This window comes from Anopheles bellator, chromosome 1 (genome assembly GCF_943735745.2).
Source record: "Anopheles bellator chromosome 1, idAnoBellAS_SP24_06.2, whole genome shotgun sequence".
Lineage (NCBI taxonomy): Eukaryota > Metazoa > Arthropoda > Insecta > Diptera > Culicidae > Anopheles > Anopheles bellator.
Window position 1 is genome coordinate 49,193,972 of NC_071285.1, and position 19,928 is coordinate 49,213,899.

A 19,928-nucleotide genomic window follows, 5' to 3' on the forward strand; every position below is an offset into this window, starting at 1 on the left:
TGGGTGGGTTTGTTTACTTTCTCGCGACTTCACTTTCTCCTCGAGACCCAGGCCCAGGTTCCCGATTCGCGGACCCCGGCTCGCCGGGAAGTGAAAGGATTTTGCGCCAAACCCACGATGATCGCACGGTCATCAGTGGGGGTCATCTTTTTCGGTCGCCAACTCGTCGGGTGTTTCTCTGTGCGTTGTTGTCGTCTTCTGCTTCGACGGCGGAGATCGTTAACCGTATCCGGGTTCGATTTGCGGGTGGGATCGGGTTGACTCCCTCAAGCGGATTTGGTTGGGGTCCGGTGCAAAGCATTAAGTGTTCCACGCATGAGGCTCACCGGTGGCTACTTCGATAGTTCGATTCCTTTGATTGGTGTTTCCACAAAGTTTGACATCGCATGCTGCGTTTGACCATGACAATGAAATCCGATTGAAGTTCGAGGACTTGTGATGGATCCTTAAATTTTGTAGCTTTTTGGAAGTTAATGGCATAAAGTATTCGTTATAGCATGATTTACTCGTTAGTTTTATATTTACTTTCCAGCCAATAGCCTGTTAGTAAAACCTACTTTCTCGTCATTTGACAAGCAAAACGTATCAAGCAACGTAACCTCTCAAACGTGATCGATTTTAGCGAAGATAGATTTTAGTAATAAAAAGAGAGATTTTGAATGTATGCAGTTCAATATTTAAAAAAAGAACATAATCTAATTCTCTTTGGATCCTGAACAATATTTACCGATAACCGGATAACGGATGTGTAAATGTGGGACCATGCTTACAACTCACTGTTGTACAAACTGCGAAAATAATTCTCTAGGAAGCAGTTTCTGTAAGTCATGCTTATTTATTAAAACTACAAAACACGAAGGCTTCGGCTAACACTCTACTTGAAAGATAATCTTTAGGCGAAATGGACTTAAATGGAATGCGCAACATTCTACCGATACGATTTTGTCCAGTGTACCTCAATCTAACTCAATCTTTCGAAAACATTCGATACGTTCTGTGTTTTCCATAAAAAACGGCAACCGTTCACGTTGGCAAAATGGGGAACTCGTTTCCTGAGTTCTTCAACAGAGCTCATTCTTCAAAAGCTCCGTAGCTCATTCATCAAAAGCTTCACCAATATTTAATAATTTCTTCACTTAAAATTAGCACATTATCAAAATGGCTTTTAAAATAACTACCCTGAACTGAAGCGCACGAGTTGCTTGTCGACCAAAGGAAAGCCATAACAAACAAGTGGCTCACAGGCTCGCTGTACGCTGTTTTCACACATTTTGCTGCCACATTTTTCATCCTCGAACTAGCCGGAACCGGGCGGTCGGGGACCCGGTGCGGACAGAAATCCTTCCAAATCTCCTCGCGCGCCTGCTTTCCGTCGCCAGCAGCTTCATATCAGCCGGTTAATTGCATTTGTTACCCCCAACGCCCACCCACGCTTCCCTCCAACTTAATTAGCGCGGCGCATCCGGAAAATCCGGATCCACCCCTCGCTCCGAAGGCCCCCCCCTGGGCCCCCCTGGCGGCGTACGCGGTAACCGAAAATTTATGGATCGTTTGACGATGTTTACTTTCGCCCGGGCACGCTGCGGTTGCGTCCTGCCGCCGCCAACGCATATCCCACCGCGTGCCAAACGACCCTGACAAGGCCGGCAGCCAAAAACCGGCTGCCGAGAATGTCGCCCCCCCAGAACGCCATCGTTGCCGCGACCCCCATGAGTCGCGCGATGTTTTTGGGCTAACGAATGTGGGGTTTGTTTTTATGCTGTCCGTTTGGTTCAAGAAAAGGAAGGAACAGAAAAACCTCAACCCTTCCGCGACGTGGGTTTCCATCGCATCGTGAACCAGGAACTAAAAAAAAACCAGGCATGGGACAGAAAAAGAAAAAACTCGGAACGGAACGTAGGAACGCAAAGAACGAAGGCCCGGAAGTCCGTGGGGCCGAAAACATTAGAACCGGGTCACGCGGGAGACGACCTCACCGTCTTGAGCCGGTGATTAATTATTCATGGGCGAGCTGGCGAAGGCCGGAAATGCTGGCCGGAAAATTCGGAACAGCCGTCGACGATCACCGGACGCGCAGAAGATTAACGCGCCCGCGGATCGTTGTTGCGGCCGCGGATTTAACACCAGAATTCCGTACATTCGCGCGCGGTTACGAAAGGGGCCCAGACTTGAGAATGGGCTGCTTTCAAAGGTGGCCCCAACAATGATAACGTGCAGCCGAGTCAATGAGCTCTCGTGGCTGTTACGTGGCGTGGAAAAAAGCGAATTCGACGGCGCGACACCTTTCGTTCAGCCTCGAGACTTTCCTTTCGAGAAAAGGCACGTTGGTGCGGCGGAAAAAGTCGAATGCTCGTGGTGGTTACCCGGTGCGTGATATAACCCCGTCGTGTTTTGGGCCGCTGCGTCACCGCGCTAATGAAATATTAAAACTTCACCGATGCAACCGCTAGACGGGAAATAATTGATCAACTTTCAACTCGCCTCTCGTGCGGGTTTATGGTGAGGGTCAACCAATTTAAAATCTATTAGTTTGTGTCTCGTGCCGGGGTCTAGCTATGCGTTTCATGCTTCCGTAAGTCCCATCGTTTTGGATGTTGGATACGCTTTCGTCGAATGTTCAGCTTATAAATGACGATGCAGTCCTTTAGTGGACATCGTTGATATGTCTTTCAACACGGCGGCGATCGGCGACGATGTTTCAATTTTAGGTGAAAGGAGTGTAAACATTAAACAATATTCAGTTGGAAATAGTTCAGTTTTACTGTTTCTTTTTGGCAATTTCGATGTCAGCGATTTGTTGCTTCCAAACGCGGAGTAACTGCGAACAATCTGTTACCGTGTTGCTGTTTGAAATCGTTCCAAGAATGCTGGCTGCACAAAAATGCCCCCTGTCGGGTGCTTTAGTAGCGAAATCAACCTTTCAAAACTGTTTAAACCATTCGAAACGTGCGTTGGGTATGAAATGTTTATGGCACTGAACCGTTGTTTCGGTTTTGGGCTCCATCAGCGTTTTGTCAGGATGGGCTCTCGAATACGAACTTGATTTCGCATTACGTGCACGGCTCTTTAAAATGTACTAATGGTAAAAAGAAATGGTGTAAAATCACCCACAAACCGGCGATAAAAAAGGCACAGTTACTTCATCAATGCCCGACCAGTAGGTCATTTTCATAATCACACGAAAATGGGACCCCCGAGTGGGCGCTAATGCTGCGGTTCGCGCTTCGTTAATGCCGCCGACGGCACCCGGTTTAATAATAAATCATCCAAAATCATCCCAACTAGGCGGAATGCGATAAATCTGATGACCCGTCTCCCGGGTGACCTAGAATGACCAAAAATTTACTCTCGCTCCAAAGTCCATGCATCCCGCCGAGAGAAAAACGCGGAACAAGATCTCCCGGAAAGCCCACTTTGGACGGAGGTCGCTAAACGCGTTTCCGTGGCACCGCGATGTTTTTCGGGGCCACAACCGCACACACGGAGAGACCCATAAAACCGCGGCCCATCCGCCGTGGAAAACTCGGGAAAACGAGATCCAGCAGCAGGCGGCAGCATCATCGCACACTTGTCAATGGTGCGGGCGCATAAAAGTCACTTTTTTATGTCCCCATTGCGACACGATCGGTGCGTGTTCCGCGGACGACTCTTGTTGTTATTACGATTCCGGTCGACCGGCGACCGGCGACCGGAACGGGAAACAGCCAGCGAGAGAGAGAGAGAGCGGCCACGCGATACTGCGTCTGCTTGTTTGATGTTGCCATTAAAAAATATTGCCATCAACCACCGTTGGCGCGAGTGATGACGATGGCCCGCTGGCCTTTCGGGCCGACCGGCGTGTTGTCCGGTTGTCCTGGCATTTTTCCGGGTGGCCGGCTTCCGGCGAGAGGGACGTGAATCTAATTACGGTGGCAATGTCGACACGTGGGCTTTCCCGGCTGCACCCGGGCTTCCGGCTCGACACGTTCACAAATGCATAGAATAACAATGTAATAACCCACGGAGGCATCGCTAAATTGGATCACATAGACCACCCACCCGGTGGCCGGACATTGAGCTAACCGGGATCCCCGGAGGGAGTCGAGTTGAAGCGATAAGTGCGCTGCAACATGATGGAATAACAGCAACGGAAATTAATTCAAATATTCATTTCCATATCATATCGCCGGGGGGAGGGAGTCGGTTGGCGGTCGAGGGGGACGATGTTGTGCCCATCACCGAGTGCGGCAACATTACAAACAACGAATCGAGGGCACATGTTCATCATCAACTTCGACACGACGGCCGGGCGCCTTGGGTTGCCTTGGGTTGTGGGAGATGACGACGCAGAGCAAAGCATCAACAGGGGCGTTTCCCGGTCGCCCTTCGCTCTGCGGGGGGGAGGGGTGGGATCTGCTCGACAAAGTGGGGACACAACCGCCCCCTTTATGGTGCGAAGGATGAGCGATTCGGGAAGCAGCCGCGCCGCGGCAGCGTGTCTTCAGTTTCGAAAGACAAACACAGCGACAGAGTGCGACGGCAACAAATGTTCCTTCATCATAAATTTTCCATCCTCCATCACGCTCCGGCTCGCGTCCGTCGTCCTTGTCGTGCACGGAAATCGAAACGACGCGCTTGACGCGCCGCGCACTTCTAATATTAGAGTCAGAAAATCATTCTCTGGCTTTCGCTGGGCCATTACTTGAGAGAGATGGAGCTCCCAAGTGTCGCGTGGAGTGTGATGAACGGCTTCGGCAACTGGTGCGAGGCCCCCCCCCCGCTGCCAAGGTCTTCCCGGTAGCCCTCCGGAACCGGCGAAGGCGCCCGTCGTAGGCGCTATTTTTAGAGTCCCACTTTTCTCCGGAGTTGCCTCTCGAGCGCGATGCGCGTTCTTGGCGATGGAAAACTGTAAAGGAAATACATAAAACTTCATTACGAGTAGCGCAGCGCCACCGTCCGCATCCTGGCCGTGGCTCTCTCCAGACGATGGAAAGTGCATTTCGGTGTCACTCGCGGGTTCTGTCAGTATTTATGTTACTTCCATCTTACGCCGTCTCGCGCTGCTCGCTGCTCCTAATTGCTACAAATCTGTGGACTCCCGAGGGAATCCCTGCGAGGGCTGGCCGTCGGGGCATGTGGACCACTTTCGATTGCGCCCGGCGAGGCAGAGGCGAGTGCGCGTGAGTGTGAAATTAAAAGCAAGATCACTTCCGCGAAGGAAAACGCAATTAGATGCCGTGGGGCTTTGGTTTTATTTTCGGAGCGCCTTGAGAGGCCCTGGAACCCGCTGGAACCACAGGAGCTGTGCAGCAGCAGCATCATGGTTCCGCTAATTATAGGTCGACGGCGACCGGTGGGTCCATGACACACCGGAAATTGCCCGACCGGTAGGGGGAGGGAATCGAATTAAATGTTTTTATTAGGCGTAACATGAGATTTGTGAACAAGGCGCACCGGGTTTCCATGGTGCGCAATTCTGGCGTCCTTCGGACTTCGCTGGCGCTGCTACGAAGGAAATGTACGCCAGTCGAGGGGTGTTGATTCGGTGCATTTGAGATGAAAGTGAGCTCACATTAGGACCGGATATTGGATTCCGTTCGGTTCGTTGGGAGGGACAGTACACTGGAACACTCGGTACGCTTTTGGGCATTTATTATTTTTGCTTCGAATGTTGCGAATTTGAAGAACAGGGCGTTTAATTAAAATCGGCAAATACAACATTGAAGGTAATTCAAAGTGGCTCCGGGAACGCGGGCCGTATTATTCTTTTCCATTCAAACATTTCTATTTTAAACAAGCTCTTGAATGAATCATTGATATTTGATGTGAATAGGTTTCATTTCCATTGCATGGTATGAATAGTTATCATTGGCGTTGTCGTAACCGTTTGATTTCATTTTAAACTGATTTTATTGATTTGATTTATTTACCATTCTGTATCCTCTTTATGTAAACGGTAGCAAAAAATCAATGCTGTCCGCATTTGGTATGTTCCTGGCACAAAGCACGATATGTTCAAACTTCATCAAACGTAAATTGTAGACTAAAGCACGTTTGAAACCTTCTGAAGTTCGTATCTATGATTGATCGTTGTTGAAACTGCATTGGAGCGACTCTCAATGCTGAAAAGCGTAACGTGATATCCGTATCCGTAACGTGATCTCAGAAAAATGAAATATTTCCACACAGAGACATTAATAATAGTGAAGTTAGAGCTTTTTGGATTCGGTATCTTTGTACCATACAAGACTTGTTGCTTGCTGCACGGTTAGAGTCCATCTCTTTAATCCAAAACATTTAAAGTAAAAACATTGAAAGTATGGGAAAGACATCTGAAGCTAAGTTATTTACTTAATGCATTATGTAACTGATCACCATTTGGTGATCGTGATACCTTAGCAACAATGGAATGTGAATGTTAAGTTGGACAAGCTGACATATGATTCCGAATATCGAATGCTATTTTATGGTTCTTGGAAGTTGGGAACGAAAATGTTTACTGGAATTGATGAGGATCACATGGATGGTTGATAGAAAGCAGAGCACATGCAACGGAAATCGCTCAGCAGTCCGGTTACCTTCCTCAACATCTCTCTAATCGGGGTCACATTCATCAAGCAACAGCCCAAAGTGTGAACCCGTATTTTGCACCCCTGTGCTACCTTTCGCTAACCTACTTCAAACGCACGATCCCGCAGAAAAGCAACTTTAATTATTACACTCCACTGTGAGCTGCCTTTTGTTGGCGAAGCTGTGCCCAAGAAAGGAAGAAACCCAGAAGCGTGTTTGACAAGAATCCGCACCACGGAAAAATCCGCGTTGTTGTGTCACCGCCAAGACGCCATCACGCGCGGGCGCTAGAAGCTAATGTCCACAAATTAGATACTCGAGTCGAGCAAACGACCACCACTGAATTCGTCACCACGAAATCGCGGACACCGCGGGCGCGGGACAAGGAATGACTAAGAAAGTGGAAAAAAATAACAAAACGGCTAGGCTCAAGCCGGTCCGGCCTGATGTTGGCGCAAAAAAGAAATCGACCGACGAAAATAAATCAAAAAATCAAAACCGGCCTCCCCGCTGGCCGGGTTGGGTTGGGGCCGAGCGGGGCCAATCCGGGCGGTCGGTGTAAAGGGGTGGTGATGTTGTGGTGTGGTGGTCGGTCGGTCGTGAGCGAGAGTTCTTTGGCCCAGGCAAGCTCCGGTGGTGGGGAGCGCTACAAAGTGGTGGTCTTTGACTTTCGACTTTGTTTTCGCTGATCACTTTCTTGGTTCTATCCTTCGGTGTATGCGTGTGTTTTTGGGTGTGTCTGTGGGGGTGCCTTGAGATTCGCCTTCTTGCGCTGCGCCGTTTTGCACACTCTGATTTGGGATTCGTTCCGTTCCGAGATGATGATGATGATGATGATGGTGCGGGTCCGTCCGAGGCTAGAGGATATTCAATCAATCAAATCGGCTGGCCACCGACCTCCGGTGGCAGGATGCGGGACCAGAACCGGGCCCAGACCCCCGTCGGCCGCTTACCGAAGAATCCGACTAACCGGACCGGAGGAGATAAATGGTTCGTACAAAATTAATTTGATCTGCCAACCGGGCAGGGTTGGGCTTCGGGTTTTGGAACTTTTTATTTTGGGACCCCCAGTTTAGGGGGTTCTAGTCTGCGTCGCGGGGTCGGCCAGATTGTTCCTCACCCAAAAAAAATGCGGGAGGTGGTGCGCCTCACCGCCTCACCCCATCGCAAGCGCTAATGATCGGAATGCGCAAACGATTTGCGGCTTGTTTACGGGTTCAGGCCGCGCAGTCCCGGCTTTTTGGGGAGGCCAACAAGTGTTTAATGAGATTGAAATGGAAGTACCTCGAAGGCCCCGTAATGTGCATGACCTGCTGACGGTGATTAAACAGTTAATCCCTCGTTACGGACCTCGGGGGCCGCCGCTGGCAGGATTAGAGTTGCGTGCCTCCGATCGCCGGGAGTTCCTGAGATTTCCGGGGAAGTTGCCTAGTTCCCGGGGGCTCTGTACTGGGCCTTAACTAACGCGATTTTCGCCCATGAAGACCTGGACACGGCTTGAGAAGATTCTCTGGCCAGGTCGGGTTAGCGAGATCATTAGACGCGAACACGCATTACGCGCGGACGAATGCGCTCGAATTGCGGTACTTTTCTGGGATCGGCCATCACCAGAGGGGTATCCAGGAGGGTTAGACACGCAACCTGAGTTGAGAATTGTCCGTTGATTATCGTCGATTGTCACCTCTTTTTTGAATGCTACCCAGAACATTTCCTCACATTTTGAGTCCGCACGTTTCAAGTTCTATTCAAGTTTGCAAGACTTTGCTTAAGGCTCGCAGAGAACACTCTGCTTTGTGTGTGAGGGGGTCTCTGGGGTCTCAAACGAAACCCAACACTCCCCCCAGCATGCCCATCCGCTGCCCCTAATGATGTTCTCCGATGTCGTATCCCTCGCGGATCGTGTGGGCTTCGTTTTCGTGAGGTTCGGCTAGGGCTACAAGGTTCAACAGGGTTTGGTTGAAGGTGGTGCCTAATTAAGTTTGACATTTTTGCATCTCACCGTCACTGTGGTGGGGTTGTTACACATTTCGGGTACGGCACTCCGGCGATCGGGGGCGCAGAGATCGGCAACCACCTGCCTTTTTTCTGCGTGCACCGTGAAGATCCAATCAAGAAGTGGCCCGGGCCGGCGGATGCCCAAGAAGGCATCGGCCGTCCGCCGTCGTCCGCCATCGTTATGAAACCCAAGCCGTTCCGAAATTCGGTTCGTGGTACCCGAAAATTGTCGGGCCCGAAATCGGACGCGAAATGGGCTCTGCGGTGGCGGCGAGCTAGGGAGGCTGCGACGCCGTCTTGGCCGCCGCCGCCGAGACCTTCGGATCTTGTCTGTCTGTGTGTTGGATGGCCCAAAAATGAGAGCATCGTACGTTGCGCCGCACCGAGCCCGCTTTTTTGTGGCTTCTCCGTGGCGATGCTTTCGTTATTATTTCGCGGCCATCTTTGGAAGCGTTGCCGGCGGATGGAGATCGGATCGGACGCGCGGGGCCGGCTTGAGAAATGTTGGCCCCGATCGATCGTTTTTCATTCGATCACGACGATGACGATGATGATGCTGCCGAGGCCCGGTGACTCATGCGGCGGGCCGATGTTGCGCGATGGACTTTTCGAGATCCTTCCTAACGCAAGACGCTGAAGGGGTCTGACGTGGCGGGGTTTCATAAAACCGGGACCCCGAGGGGTCCAAAAACGGCCACTGATTAAATGGTGGGGGGTGGTAAATGAATAATGAATGCAATTTTATGCCACGGCCAGGATGTGGCCACTCTACGCACCGTCACTTAGTTTAATTAAGCTAACAGCCAATAAATTGTTCCCACCCGACGGCGATGGCTCTTTATTTCTTTGGTCTTCTCAACCGAATCGATCGCTTCTCCGATCTACTTTCGTTGCTGCTAAGCATCGTTTAACGACGGAGCATCTGTTGCTGGACGCTCTCGCTCGCTCTACCGTCCAAGGCCCTGTCCTGACAAGACGTTCGACATAACTGCGCACTTGAGATTAATGGACGGTGTTGTGGTGTGGCGTGGAGCACAAAGGCCCATCGCTCGTCTCGCTGTCGCGCTGTCAAATTCATTTTGTGTTTAGCACCATCCGCGGGAGCCATCAAAGTGTCGTCAGGAGAAGGAACCACGAGTGACACTATGGTGTGGGGCGCGAGTCATAAAAACAGCGCTCCGGTTCAACAGAGTCGACACCTTAAACCGACGGGAAGGTGTCACTCCCGACCGGGCCAAACTTTCTGCGCTTTATGACCCGGATGGAACGCGCGAGCTGGGTGATGCGATGCTCTCTCGACAGCATTAATGAGCAAATAGTGGTCACCATGAAAGGCGGCTCATTGTCCGGTTGGTAATGTCCGATTAAAAATTCATACACATTTCTGTGTGTGGGAACCGATGGAGGCGAGTCCGGTGGCTTCACCGGAAGATCCTGCTGCGTGAACGCTCACTCCGTATGCTCGTTTGTCTCCCGCGGTGCTTTCTTGGAAGTCCGATCGTTGGTCCGAGCACCAGAAAAGAAAGGAAAGGAGTGGGACCTACCACCCTCATCGGGTGAGTTGACTTTCCGTGTCCTGCGAGGCCGAGCAGTTGACACACATTTCGTTCCGTTCCTTGTGCCCGTGTGCCCTTGGACGGGTAACTGGCGGTACCAAGGACACCGAAGGTCTGGCACTCCGCAGGTGGCGTGCAGCGCTCCTTCTGGGCTTTTTAATGAGCGTAATGTCCTTGAACGGGGCCCACCGACGGCGTGATGGAATGATTCACGATTCCTTTCTGGCCTTTCTTTCCCAATTCAGCATTGCGCTGAGCGTGCTGAGCGGAATTAAAGCGCCCCGTTTTGCCAGTTCGTGACACGACACGGACCGTGTGTTACGACGAATATCTGTTTTTGCAAGTGAAGGTCACCCGACCATTGCTTTGGCTCTTTCGAAAGGTTCAAAGGTACTTCCGAGCAAACACGTAAAGTATGTCACAAAACGGCACGGTTCGCCTTATCGCCCATCGATGGCGATCAGTTTCGTCACACATTCTGGCGCACAATCGGAAATGAGCATCGGAAACGAGCGCCGGCAACCCGGGCAAGGTCCGGGGACCGTGTAGCTATCCCGAAGCGGTGTGCCGTGTTGAAAGTCGTCCAAGTGAAAGCTTTCGTCGTGTGGGATTCCGAATTCCCCCACGACCCCCTATAGCTCTCACTATCTCGGCCCCGGTTTTCCCACATTTTCCCCCGGGTCCGCTCAGAATGTGCCCAGTCCGGGGCCGACGTGGTTATCTCCTCTAATCAGCTTATTTTTCAATCATGTCAACTATTTACATGATTTTCCTATTTTCCTCGTCGGTTCTCCGTGGGTTTCCCACGGTTCGTTCGGTTCGGTTGGCGTTTCCGGCGTCGACCTACATTCCGGTTCCGCTGGCGATGGTACTGCTCCGGATGCGAAATGTCAGAAGTCTCCGTTCGACGATCCCGTGCCAAGTGCCGTGCCGCGCGCACGTGCATTTTCCAACGCAGCCCGACAGTCGGTTTCTCCCGGCAAACGGTTCCGTTCGTTTGGGTTGCGTCAAAGAGCACTTGTGATGCATCCTTCAGCTTGCCAGACTTGGTTGCTGAGGACCGGGTTTTTTTCCGGGGTGTCCGGGTGGGTTCCAGATTCACAAACCCATCCCGTCAGCATTTCTGCTCGCCACCAGCGTGATCCGGCGAGGCGAGTCGATTTATTTTCTTGGACGAAACTTGCACCTGCAGCGTGGCTGTAAACTCCGTGACCGGTCGGTGAGTTAATTAGGAAACACACCGTAACGCCGTCAGCACTGCCCAGAACGGGTTAGAACGTCGACCATCGTCGGCTTTAGTTTATCCGTGAAAGTAGTCCGTCCTCGGCGGCTGCCGACTGTGATTGCTTTATGATTGTGGCCTTTTTCGGTCGGGCGCACAGCAAAATTATTATGGCCACCACCACGTTATACCCTTCTCTGGGTGCGTCCCATACGCAGGTTGAGTTCCGGGGGTCGATTTAATGGCACAAAAGTAGCTCAAATTCTAACGAGTTGCCATTACGCTCAATACTTTAACGACGGCACTAAACTGTTAATTGGGACCCCGCCGATGGACGGGGTCCTAACACTTCCTAGCTGCTGGCTCTCGAATCGATGAAGAATGTGGCTCCACAAAGCCCCGAAACCCGGTCAATTTATTGATCATCGCAATTCATTAACCACCGAAGTGGCTGAGTCGAGACATTCGGCTTTGCCTTAATTACGCGCTCCAAATTCTCTCGATGATGACCCTCTGGTGGCCATGTTCGCCTTGTGCCGTCCTGTCCGGTACCTGTCCTGTGCATAAACATTAAATTTTCCGATCCAATCACGCGCAACTCCCGACTCGGTAAAGTCCGTGAATTCATTAAATCAAGCATCGCCAATACGTTCTGGGCGGAAAACTTCTCCGACCGAAGATCGGGCCGAACCGCCAGTGCCACGGATCGCTCTCGGGGTGGCACATTATTATTCCGTTTCCTAATTTTATCTTTCCCTCGAGATGTGCTCGGGCATCGCAAAATGCGTGGGCTCGAAAAAAATCCGAACGCCCGACGTGACTCCAGCGGCCCGGATTATTGAGCGAGAGTCACCTTGAAGCGGCAATTATGCTGTACTTGTTACGGGCAACGGGCATATAAATTTGCCAAGATGTCGTAGGATGCTGCGAAGGCTTTGTGTGTCCTTGTTGCGGCCAATCGATGCGGCTTGTGTGTTGTGGGCATAAAACTCAGAATCAGCCACGAAATCCGATCGGAGCCCCTGGAAGATGCGGCCCATCACCATCTTATCGTGACGTCGTCGGCAACATAATCCCACCACCGGTCGTTCCCGTCCGATTGAATTTACCTTTTCGGTCCGCTGTGATTTGGCCGTTTTTCCGGAATTTTCCGAAGCTTACCGGGGCCATTCCGGAGGGTCCGGGGACTCCATTATCGGTCGGTGTTCGGTGCCGCGCGTGTCGGTTTAATGGCCACCTTGGAGCGCGTTCGGACGCACTATCTCTCGTGTCCTGCGGATGGTAATTTGAGCCACCCTCCACCCGCCGGGATCGCGTTAGGGATTAGTTTATTCCCCCTGCGCCGCCGAGGGGTGGTTCGAAGGTCCTTTCGGGCGCTTTCCGGGGACCTTCCGGCTAACGATAACGGTGCTTCGTTCTCCGAGTTTTGGGTATTAAATTTCCAAATATTTGTCGAACGCCCGTCATCGGTCGGGGCCGGTGACACTCCGTGTGTGTTTGTGCGTATTTAAGATGTTCACGAAAATCTGTCCTTCGTGGTGGGGTGGCTTTTGCTCGAGGCGATAGAGTCTGCGATCCGATAGCGGTAAGGTGACCACGTGGCACTGAAATCGGATCAGAGGACTCGCAAACAACGTGGACCCCACGTGTGCTGGGTGCTTCCGCATATTGATCACAATTTTCACGCGAAAGGTGCCCGGGATGGCAAAATATTACCATCCAAGTTTATTTAAAGGGCCATTGTATAATGTTGTTAATGCTTGGAAATTCTCACGAACAATTGTATGCCGATTGTTGGAAGAATGTTGTAGCTTTTATACTCATTTTAATTCCGATTAACAACTGTGGCCAAAAAGTAACGGATATCACTGATTGTTACTGGTTTTCAGAATACTATTTGAGTGTTAGGAGTGGTTTACGTAATGCTGTGTGTCAAACCAGACCGGACTCATAGGGAGGCAATTCTTGGTTTTTGCGTCACATTTTTGTGATCATTTCATCGTTCGTTCCGCAATCACCGTATTCGCCCGAACCATGTCACTTCTGGCTATTCGCTAAGCTGACTGATCCGAGAACAACTTTTACAGTGAATAGTTGAGATAGGAGTCGAAACAAAGAATGTGTTGTAGGCCTCGAAGGAACTTTCCATATCGTTGCAAAAATTAAAACAAATGTAGACATAGATGTAGAGTAGGGATAGCTTTAAAGGCATATAGATTTAGAATGCATTTCGCCTCGGGCACCAAAAGTAGAGTCAAATGCTCTACTAAAATCCACTTTCGGCTGCCCGTTCGAGGGTCGGCGCTCGAGGAAACGGTCGTTTGACGTGTTGACCTCCGAGCATCTTTCGCCCCGAACGGAACATCAGAACTCGCCTCGCCAGCATCCTCAGTGTGGCGAACCGGCGGTTCTGGTTCCACACCCGAAACGCGGTAAACGGTTTTCATTTCAAACGCCGTCACCCGTCAGCGGCTGCCCGTCGTCGTCGTCGTCGTTGTGTCATTCGAACGAGGGAAAGCTCTTCGGCCCGGGGGTCGAACCTTCTCCGTGTCGGTGGCCTCCCCGTGGACCCTGTGACCGTGTGATTCGAGGGTTCAGCAGCCACACCAACAACGGTGGCTGGCTTTCGACGGAAAGGCTCAAAGTGTGAAAACTGAGAGCATGAGCCGCAATCGAGTGAAAGTTCAGCTCTCTACGCCACTCCGCGGGGGGGAGGTAGCGATGTTGCACTGGTGCCACCCACCCCCGGGCGGGGGGTAATGAACTTGAAATGTCATTAACGCGTCGGTTGGCGAAGAAAACTGCAACCACGTGGCCCGGGGTCGGCCACGTTGTGGCACGCTGCTGATTCCGGCGAGTCGTTAAAAAGGTGGCGCTGTGGGGCCGTTTTCCACCGACCTCCCCCCCACCGAGGGGCCTCCAAATGGGGGCGCCTGTGTTCCGCGGCGTGGATTATGGATTATGTGCACCGTTTCGCGAGTTCCAGCGTAATGCAAAAATGTGCAGCGCACGAATCGCACGCGCTCCCTTTGTTGGACCTCAAAGGGAACTCGCTCGCGTATTTTTGCAACCCTCGCCCGTGCGATAGGATCTAAAGTAGGGACTGGGCCCGTTGAAGTTCAGCATAAAAAGTAATGGCTCATCCGTGCAGCACCGGCCGCTGGGCTCACTAATGGAAGCCCTTCCGACGCTCTCGAACTCGAGATATCGGTCGCTATCGGGCGAGCCCGAAATGGCTTAATGGACTGCGCCCTCCCTACGTACGAAAGGTCGTTAACTTCTCAAACACACACCCGTGCAGGATTTCTGACGGATCGAAGCTGTAAAAAAGGTATCAGATTTCTCCCGGCAAATGTCGCGCCCGCGGACACCGATGGAGTTCTAAAGCGATAAGCCGCCCCTGGCGCGTTCCAAGAAGATTACAATAAAAGTTTCCACATGTGGCCACATGTGGCCGTCTCTGTATGTGTGGGACACGTTCTCTAATCTTACAGACGCATCACTCAGGCCGATCCCGTAGGAACGAACGGGTGGGAAAACCTTTAAAGCCCTCGGGCCGATCGCTGATGCGTGTCATGTAGCGTTCAAGGAATTATTAAAGCCGAGCTGCGACCGTTCCCTAATGTTTTATGAAGCAAAATTATGTTAAAGAGAAACCCATTTTCTTTATTGAAAATGGTCGTGCATTAAAAAAAGAGTGTTGCTAGTGGGAGTAATAAATAGCTTTTCTCGAACGTAATAAATCACCTCAGAGAGTGGCAGGAAAGTGTTTGCAACGCGCTGAGAGTTTAGCAGAAACAGTTCATAAACGGGGCAATTTAATGGCCACGGAACACGCGCACAACATTGTATTCTAATGTAAAATCATGTTTTAGAGCCCTGCCTTCGGTTCTGCTGATTATAGTTAGTCACGGCATCAGTTTCAACCGGGCACATAGAGAGAGAGCATCACTCGATCTAGAAGGGGATCTATTACGGTTCCTCAAGCCAGGCGCTGGCAACAAAGAATGACCAAATGCCCCCTATTGGTTTTTCGGGTAAACAGCGCACCCTTTACGGATCGGATGTTCTGTCCATTGTAAACGACCGCCCACTTGCACTTACGGTCCACTAGCCGAGCTCCCGGTGTTCTGGTGCAGCTCTCTGCAAGCTTCTAAAAATCTCAACAACGAATGAAACGTTCTCGAGGTACTTAAGCCGTCTGATGGGCTCTCATCATCAGCATCACCATCATCGACCTCCTCGTCGTCGTCTGCTGGTGGCCATCGTAAGTGCATCGTAACATCGTAAGAGCGGTACGAGTGTAAGTTAGCCCCCGGGCCGAAATATCACGACGCCGCCGCTCGTGATGGTTATGCTAACGAAGCAACATTTATCGTTCGCCGCGGAGAGTACCCGGGACCCAAAGGGCAGACCAAAGTCTGCGTCGGGACCCCGATGGTCGCCGATCGCCACTTGAACGTCTCCCGAGTGACAGCCTCATTTCAATAACAAGACAATCGAATTAAAGTTAATGGCACTCATGATTGCAACATGGCCCAAGCCGTTCGGGCCCCACGGCGGGTCACCAGACATTAATTATACGAAACATTTCTATCGAGACCGCGCGGAGTGCACATCCCATCTCGGGGCGGTAATTGAAAAGTGCGTTCAAAGATTGGCCTGCGTGTTGTGCGTCGTGGCGCACAATGCCAAGATGTGCTTTCCCATCCGTGCTCGGGACTTTTCCGTGGAAACTTGTTGCTGGTGAGCCTCAGCGCCTTCTTCCCGTGTGTCGTGCCGAACGCTTGACAAGCGATGCTTTTTTCTCCGGCACCTCCGAATGCCACAGGACGCACTGTGGAGAGCCTTTGTTGTTGGCAGGGTGTTGAAACGGCGCATACCGGAGCCATCATTTTGGTGGTAAAAGTCTGTGAACGCTGCTCCAAAAGACGACCGACCGAGGTGGTAATTATCCTGCGGAAGGAAAAATCGCCGTCGCCGACGCCACACGAACACGACCGGCTCAACAGGTTGGCTTGGAAGTCACTTTTGGGCTTCTTTTTCGTTCAAAACAAAAACATAAAAAAGGGGAAAGAGAGAAAGAGAGAGAAGAAACAATGGTAAAGGATGGCGCGTTGCTGGGGTCCCTCGTTCGCCGTGTCGCCCATGAATTCGGAGGTGTCAGTCTGTGCGCCAGAGAAGAAGGACACTTCTTGGCGTGTCAAGTGTTGCATGTGTATGTGTGCTGTGGCCGACAACACTGCACGGGCTGATGGAATGACTTAAATTGCTTGGATGGAAGGGCTGAGACTCGAGTAGCATCCCATCTGAATGGCCTGAACGGCCACTTGACGTGGTCGAGGAAGAGCGTCAAGAATGCGCTCCAATTTTCGCCCCATTCTTTCGCGGCTCCAAAACGTCCAACATATAGAAAAAACCGGGAGCGACTGCCCTCGGGAAAGTATGCTAAAAATCCTTGCTTCCACGGCCACTTCCCGGGTTTTCGGGTGATTTTCACGCCTTATGCTGTGGTGCGATTTTTTATGCTTCCAATTTGCAGTTCCGCGATACGTAGGAGAAGTTTGTCATCGCTCTCGGCGGCCACTCGAGGTACTCGAGTAATGGAGAGCAATTTCGGTGCACTTCACTGTGAAGTGAGTCAACCAGCTCGCTGTACGCTTCTCATCGCCGGCGTTTGTTCCGACGCATCCCATCGAGATGAATTGCTACTCCCAAAGGCGTGTGATTGTTTCGCATGCTCTCCGTTTTTTTTTGCGAAAGCAAACAAAAGTCGATCGGGAGACTTGCTCACCGTGTTCGGTTCAAAGTTCTAGGCTTTCAAAGCGGGTGAATTACTCCCCGATCCACCGAAACACTCAATCAACGACCCACGCCGCGGATGACGATGCGGGTTTAAGTACGACCGGAGCGCAGCATAATAATGCTCCGTACGCCACATGCCGGTGAATTGGCGGATTCTGGTGCTCACGCTACTCGCGCAATCGATCATCACCTTCAGAGGCCCGGGTCACGGTCCAACGGATGCCACCTGACTGCCGCCACTTCTTCCGCTTCCCAGTGTAGCAACCTTCGTGCGTATGATCTCATCAGCCGGTGGTACCATGTTCAACCGCGACCTTCGCAACGAAGAATGGGTTGGTTGGAACCCGGTACATGCGACTTCCTTCGGGCGCCACAGGTTCACTGAACCAGATCGATGGGAAGGGCGCAGAGTGTTTAAGGATCTCGCCCCCGCCTTGGGTCTCTTCCCAAGAAAGGGGTTTCATTGGGAACGGGAAGAATGGGGAGCGCTAAGCGATCATTTCCGCATCGGCAGGAGCCGAATTCGACCGCCACTCATTAGCTACGTTACGTTAATTTTATGGCCAAATTTTCTGGAACCCCAACCAGAGCCCCCGCTCGGTGGAAACGCTCTGGGAACATTCCCGGTGTCGGAGGCCCACCATTAAAGGATGGCTTGGTGTGTGGGTTGTGTTGGGTGGGTTTAACGATTAAAAGCGAACGAAAGAATTCGGGGCATCAGGGTGGGCCGCCCGCTGCTTAGAACGGGGTGTAAGGTCAACAAACTTGGCGCCCAGATTTATGGTGGTAGGACCTCCGGGTCGAGTTCGAGTTCCGGAGAGTGGGCGAGTTATGTTGTGTGTTCGGCCCTTACCAGACAGAGTTTTATAATATGTTTCTCTCTCTCTCTCGCTCTCGTTACAGGTAAGTTATGCCGCGTGTGGTCCCGCATATACCAATAGTGTCCGTCGAGACGTCCACGGAAACATAAAAATGTGCTCAATTTTATGGCACCACTTATTGTTTGCGACACACACCGGAGAGTGTCCATAAAATGGCTCATCGGCGATTGGTTCCGAGCCGGTCCACTGTCGCCGATATTTATGGTGGCCTTTACAACGAAATTATGCCCCGCGAAGTGCGGATTGCGCTACGAGTTTAACGCTATATTTTAATCGTTCCGAAGGTACGGCTAAGTGCGTGGTAATAACCTACCGGCTGCATTAGCATTCATTACGCTCTCTCAAGGTGAACACCGGAGTTCAGTTACTTCGGCGCGACCAACATATTGATTACGCTGCTGGTGATTGCATCATCATCTCCGTCGGACGTCGGACCGACGGGGGAAACCGATATGCTCCAGATCGGACGGTGATTCGCCCATGGTGTGCCGTACGCAGATGCGCCGATCTTGCCACACCGGGAGGGAATGCTTAACTGGCCCGTAGCATAAGAGCGTAGCGAAAAAAAACAAACAAAGCATTCCAACGGCAAGGCTGCTGCGCCGTACCTGAACCATATGGATCCCGCACTCTCTTTCTCTCTCTGTTCGGTGCAGATGGCCGGGACCCTGACTGGGCCGTGCCGGGGCAGCATATGCACAGCATATCCGAGCCTCCTACGGGGTTCTCCTTTTCTTTTGTTGTAATGAAGATAAAAGGCCGAAGATACTGAACGCGCGGGGCACACATAAATTCGAGGCCCAAAATGCCAGGCCATTCTCGACCGAAATTTCATAGTTCATACCTTTCGTCCTTCCGTCCGTCCCGGTGCCTAGGTCGGAGTGGTGCAGCTGCCACGGGTTTGCGCACTGAATGGAGTTGCTACACTCCGTCCGTCCCACAAATGCCTATTAATTATCCGAGCGAAAGGCCCCGCCGTCCCGGACCCGCGTGTCGGGCCTTGGCCACTGCAACTGGGTCTGGGTCTTCCTACCTCCTTCTGCTTGACGTCTCGGTTAGGCTGGCCGACCGGCCGGAGCCGGAGCCTTTCGGATTTGACGTAGGACCGGATAAAGCGAGGCTGCATAATCTGTGCACCTTTTATGCTCGCTCTCTCTCCCCCTCTCTCGGCCTTTCTATGACCTTCTGGGAGTTCTATTTCTTCGAATTTATGCTCCGGAGCCAGAGTTCTTCTTCTTGTGCCTCCTACATCCTTTTTTCATTTTCCTTTTCAAACGCATATGCTCAGGAGAACGGAGAACGCGGCCCAACGGCTTGTGAGTTTGTGCCGACATATTGATGGCGTCTGAGAGATGCCGAGAGTATTAACGTTAAGCCGGTAACGTTGTCGCCTCTCGGTGCTGGTTTATAAGTTTTGGGCAAAACAAATACATTGGGTGCAGCGAGCTGTTGTTTGTTGAATGCAACGTAACTGCGGAACTGGCGCTGGCTATCTGCTAAGCAATTTCCGGGAAAGGTTACGATAAGTTCACCGACTGCTCAAGACGCCTTTCGCCTTTTCGCCACAAAAGCACACCACAAACGATGCTCGGAATCGCGAGTCGAGTCGTCGCCAGCTTTGGACACACTCCGTGCCTGAAGAAGACACGAACCGAACCAAGTCCGGCGCTGTGCGAGATTGAAGATTTCATTTTATCTCCCATCCAAGCGGCTCTTTGTTAGGAGCCAGCCACAGACCAGCGGCCTGCCCGATCGCCAGCATAAAAGCGAGGCCGGGGCCAAGTAACGACGGAACGGCATAGAAAAACACGACGACGCGCGTTGAAAAGGAAAACCGAAAGCCGAAAGAAAATCGAAACGATCACTGGGTCTGGGTCTGGGTCCCGGTGTGCGTGGAAACAAAACTACAGTTTTGGTATG

At 51.7% G+C, this 19,928-nt stretch overlaps 1 protein-coding gene across 1 annotated transcript in view; it reads left to right on the forward strand.

Moving 5' to 3' along the window:
• The window catches only part of LOC131215776 (uncharacterized), a 96,828-nt gene that overhangs the window by 5,561 nt on the left and 71,339 nt on the right, over positions 1 to 19,928 (forward strand). The window lies entirely within an intron of this gene.